The sequence below is a fragment of the Pseudophryne corroboree genome, chromosome 1 (assembly GCF_028390025.1).
Source record: "Pseudophryne corroboree isolate aPseCor3 chromosome 1, aPseCor3.hap2, whole genome shotgun sequence".
NCBI classification, from domain to species: domain Eukaryota; kingdom Metazoa; phylum Chordata; class Amphibia; order Anura; family Myobatrachidae; genus Pseudophryne; species Pseudophryne corroboree.
This window is the reverse complement of record NC_086444.1, coordinates 847,884,928-847,890,927: the sequence shown is the minus strand read 5'-3', so window position 1 is coordinate 847,890,927 and position 6,000 is coordinate 847,884,928.

The window sequence follows — 6,000 nt, the reverse complement described above, 5'->3', positions numbered from 1 at the left end:
CAAAGGGCTGGCCTGAGTTTCCTGTCTGGAATATCTATTGTTCTAATAAAAGTGATTTTAGCTTTCATACATTCAATCATAACTATCTGTCACAATGTCCTACAACTTAATAACAAGTATCAAATGAATCTACACATCAGTATACAAAAGAAAATTGAAGCGCTATTTGGTCATATATGAGAGAAGCAGGTCACATGAAAAAACACATATTTAATGAAATAAAAGAGAATATTTAAAATAGTTAAGAAAACCACAGTATAATGTGTATTGGAAGAAACTAATGGGTGTCAGATCTCAAAACAGCTGTGCCCCTCTTAGTCATTGCGATCACTCTACTTATTATTATTATTTCTCACACAATTACCAATTATGTATATGTCCCTATGATACGGACCTTTGTTTGCCGTGGCAAAGAGCAGTGCGGTGTGTGTTGCCTAGGTGACGCGCACTGTGGTGTCCGTTGCCACGGTAACCCTCACGCCCACCCGTTACTATGGTTGCGGCTGGATGATAGACAAATCCCTGCCGCACCTAGCCGCTGATGCAAGTTAGATCCGACGACCGCATCATTCGGGCGCGACACTCAGTCCGGATACGACGGCTAGTGATGCGCCCAGTGGGGACGCTCACGTGCCGTCACTCGGACTCCCTGTCGCGGACTAATGACGTGTAGCCCGCACGATAGGTGCTATCTTTTCATTATGTGCCAAACATCCACCTGTTTATATTTAGGCCGGCTGACTCTATACAATATATGGATAGAACCTCGAGTCATATCTATATAGAGCTGATGGGAGATTTTTTGCATTCCACCTCGGGCTTTATACTACCCCCTTTTCCCACATTACATTATGTAAGTCACGTGATCTGTTCCTACAGAATTGAATGAGTCATAGTTATAAAGAATAAAGTATATTATATATATGCATGATTATGTGTTGATTATCCAACATTTTAAATTGTCTGTCTGTCATTATTGGTCATATAATGAGAGTTTTTGGTCACTGCTAATCACATATGCAAATGAGCAACCATATTGAAAAGGGTATAAAAACCCTGGATAGCAGCACCTTCAATACCTTGAAAAAGTTGCGTGAACGCAACGAAACGCGTTGGTGCTTGGTGCTGTGCGTGCCCACTGTCTGCAAATTTTATTTCCTGAGGAATTTCTACCTGGACCAGGTCCCCACCATCGTCTCAACTTGTGGATCCCGTTAGAAGAACATCCATCCCCACCGTGGAATCTTCACACAGCTAAACAAGGGACAAGCTTCTGCGGATGCCTACCGCTTAAACACCTTGAACAACTGCTGGTGGTAATTATCATACATGATGGAACATTAACGGGACACCTAGAGTCTATCAATAGGGGACTGTTTTATTGGAACAGGTTTGAACTGCTCTCATTGATTCTCATCAGGACTAAGAGGGGCACAGCTGTTTTGAGATCTGACACCCATTAGTGTCTTCCAATACACATTATATTGTGGTTTTCTTAACTATTTTAAATATTCTCTTTTATTTCATTAAATATGTGTTTTTTCATGTGACCTGCTTCTCTCATATATGACCAAATAGCGCTTCAATTTTCTTTTGTATACACTTGTGGCTTGGGGGTCTGACCAACCCCGTTTTGTTATAGCTGCTGTGGTGCACCTCCCCTATCAGCACCTGGAGTAAATTCACCTTAGGGTGTCTTTCTCTGTCTTCAGCGAATCTACACATCAATCTGGTTGCTTCAATAGTAGACATGACCGGTCTATCTTGTTTCGTTCAAATAATACACATACATGATACCACTTCATTACATATAATTTTAAATCACTATGATGTCCGGCGCTTGATATTATTATAATCATGTACCATATGAAATGTGTCGAATCCATCTCTGTGGAATGTCCATGTAAATGCGTGTGTTACCATACATTGCTGTGCTCGCTGCGCATATTTGCAAGTATAGCGACTCATATGTGTGTAGTTTGTATGTTCTCTTTATGTAATATTTTTTTGACTTCGACACCCCGCACCCCCTGTGGAAACACTGAAGTATCCCCCACACGATACGATAAAGTCACAGAACACTTCAGACGCTTTTAATCTCTTTATATTTGACAATATTGCTGAAACTCACCTCTGTACAGTATTACATATTTTCCCTCCAACACAGAGGTTCCCAAGCTGTGTGTCGTGGCACCCAGGGGTGTCTCGGGACATTTGCAAGGGTGCCTTGGATTTGTGGTCCTGGACCAATTCTAATTATTTGTGATCAATGTAAAAGGCACAACCAGTGCTTATAGCTTCCAATCATAAAATATGTGGACAAACAGAAGCGAATCCTGTCCCTCATCACATAACTAAGTATGACATACTATATAAACACAATTTACTTAATTTTATATTTTTTCAAAATTTCTCAGTAAAAAAAACTCTTGGCCTAGGGGTACCTTGACAAAAATTCTGATACTCTAGGGTGCTGGGTTTAAATAAGTATGGGCAACGCTGCTCCAACATCAACATTCTGAGTTCCATTAAGATATACAGAAATAATGAAATACATCTAATTTTGGATGTAAAATCCATAAAATATATTAGCACAGTATTTATGTCAGATGGTACTAATGAAATATCAGCAGTTTGTAAAAGAGATGATTTTAGAAAAACAACTTCAGTATGTTCAGTATATGTAAAAAAGAAGTAGTAACTAGCATTCTCCAACGTAAGTGCCTGCCGCAATGCTGTTTGAGCACGCACTAAGGCAGAAAACGGCATTGCAGCACTAGTTTAGTTGTATTTCTGCTCCCTCAGGAGGAGTGTGAGCAGAAATCCTTTAGTTGGGCTTAACAGCACAGTTAATTGAATAGCTCAGGGACCTCCTTCCTGGCGCTATTCATGTCACGCTAAATTGAAACGCCTCCATAGAGATTGATTATAGGTGATTTAGCAAGTGACTGGAGAAATTACACATAAAATGGATACCACTGCTGAACCAATAGGGAACCGGTGTCAACAGTCTTTATACAGGAGAGATCTTCTATTCGTCAATGTGATGAAACAGTGAGCAGAATCGTATTTTTTTTATGCTTTACAATTAATCAAATCTAATAATTCACATATAAATTACCCTATTTTTAAACCTCCCCCCAAAATAGCAAGCTTTACAAAATCACATCAATCTCCAATTTCTCTGTGGGGAAAAAAAAAAAATACTCACCTGACCGGTGTTCTCCAGTGGTCTCCGGAGCTCCACGTGGTCTCCCCTCGATCTTCTGACTGGAGAGGGAGCTGTTGGGCATCTAGGGGGCTCCTGGGAGGCTCCAGGGATGCTGGGAGGGGCAAGGGCTGTAAGGGGATGTAGTTTCTTCCAGCAGCCAGCTTCGGGGGGTTTACACTTACATCGGGGGTCACACACACTCACCGTTGCTACAGAAGACCCGACACTGGAAGCAGAAGACACCGCTTTGGAAGGTAAGTAATTAAAGCATAATTAAACTAATTTGAAATTTTTATAAGTCCTGGGTGAAGGATGTCGCCATGGTGCCATAGAAATCACAGCTTTACACTTTCAGTCCCCTAATTGAATAGCAAAACCTTGCGGCTGTAGGATTTATTTACAAGAGAGTAAATTCATATTTCAGTTTGATCAAGAACAAGGTAAAGAATATATAAATGGTTATTTAAATAGTCCTGCAATATCTGTGTGTTCAATCCTTTACCCCAGAACAATTGGTATAATGCTTTGTCACTTAAAGACCAGACACATAATTAGTGCACATAATTAATTGCAAAGGGGCGGTATTAGTCAAAGATTGGCGAGAGATACATTTTTTAAAGATAAAGTACCAACAATCAGCTCCTAACTGTAATTTTTCAAACCGAGGGGTCTATATACTAAGCCATGGAGAGAGATAAAGTGGATAGAGCTAAAGTACCAGCCAATCAGCTCCTAACTGTCTTTTCTCAAGTACAGCCTGTAAACATGGAAGTTAGGAGCCAATTGGCTGGTGCTTTATATCCATCCATTTTATCTCTCTTCAAGGCATAGGGGTCTAATTACTAAGCAATGGAGAGTGTTAAAGTGGATGGAGATAAACTACCAGTTAATCAGCTGCTAACTGACTTGTTACAGGCTGTGTTTGAAAAAAAACAGGAGCTGGTTGGTACTTTATCTCAGTCCACTTTATCTCTTACCAAGGCCTAGTAAATAGACCTCTTAGTACATGGACCTCACAGGCTGTAAAACTTAAAGCAGAGGTTGAATATGCTGGTACTTTCTCTCTCTCCTAGATTTGCTAAGTACCACCCGAAAATGTAAAACAAAATATGTTTTTAATTGTAAATAATGGTTCGGAACCAATAAAATATCAAGCAGCACTTAGTAAATTTGAAACATCATACACAAAAAGAAAACTTTAGAAAATAGGATAAAATAAAAAAATATAAACTGAAGTAAAAAACACTTGCAATGTGTTTCTCAGACTGCTTCCTCAGCCAATGATGCAATATTACCATTCACCACCCTAATTAAAACCTTTAATAGACCAGGGTTGTACAAATATCTAATCCACTGGCATTACTTGGGACTCTCTTGGGAGCTACCTTATTTCTCCAGGCTTCAGGATAATTTAACTCCAAACCTACCACATGGTTTCACTCTAGAGGTGCCAGTCAGACTTTTTTCAGTCACAGTCTATAAAATGACAGTCATAAGCTGATTGGTTGTTATGGGAAACATCACTTTATCTCTTTCAAAGCTTTGATCTCCCCCATTATGAGGTAGTGAGAATCATAGCTGAGATTGGATAGTATGGCATTTCCAACATTTATTTCCTTTGCCTATGTATTCCGATGTGGTTTATACATGTAGCACACATATTGGAATCCCAGATATAATAATGGGTTATTAAAATTAATGGGATGAGCTTCTGCAATAAATATAAATAAATCCAGTAGTATGGGCTCAACCTGTCATAGTGAAGCCAGGTCACAGCTGGATCTGGGGCTGTAAAAATATAGGGGGTCATTCTGAGTTGTTCGCTCGTTGCCGATTTTCGCTATATTGCGATTAGTCGCTTACTGCGCATGCGCAAGGTTCGCGGAGTGCATGCGCTTAGTTATTTTACACAAAAGTTAGGTATTTTACTCACAGCATAACGAGGTTTTTTCATCGTTCTGGTGATCGGAGTGTGATTGACAGGAAGTGGGTGTTTCTGGGCGGAAACTGGCCATTTTCTGGGAGTGTGCGAAAAAACGCTGGCGTTTCTGGGAAAAACGCGGGAGTGGCTGGAGAAACGGGGGAGTGTCTGGGCGAATGCTGGGTGTGTTTGTGACGTCAAACCAGGAACGAAACTGACTGAACTGATCGCAGTGGCAGAGTAAGTCTGGAGCTACTCAGAAACTACTAAGAAATTTCTATTCGCAATTCTGCTAATCTTTCGTTCGCAATTCTGCTAAGCTAAGATACACTCCCAGAGGGCGGCGGCTTAGCGTGTGCAATGCTGCTAAAAGCAGCTAGCGAGCGAACAACTCGGAATGAGGGCCATAGTGTGTCCACCATCTTCCCAAAGACTACCTGGCCTGCTCAAAAAGTGCTACTGGGGCTCTTCCGGTGGTACCAGTATACAGTAGCTTGGAGACACTAGAATGTGCTATCATATCACATAGTTTAGTAGTGACTACTTAATGGGCAGTACTTGTAGTGTGACTCTCCAGGTGTATTACTATGTGACATGCCCACTACTATGTGACATGTCCAGTGCTATGTGACATGCCCACTACTATGTGACCTTCTCAGTGCTATGTGACATGCTCAGTACTATGTGACATGCCCAGTGCTATGTGACATGCCCAGTGCTATGTGACATGTCCACTACTATGTGACATGCCCACTACTATGTGACATGTCCAGTGCTATGTGACATGCCCACTACTATGTGACCTTCTCAGTGCTCTGTGACATGCTCAGTACTATGTGACATGCCCACTACTATGTGACATGTCCAG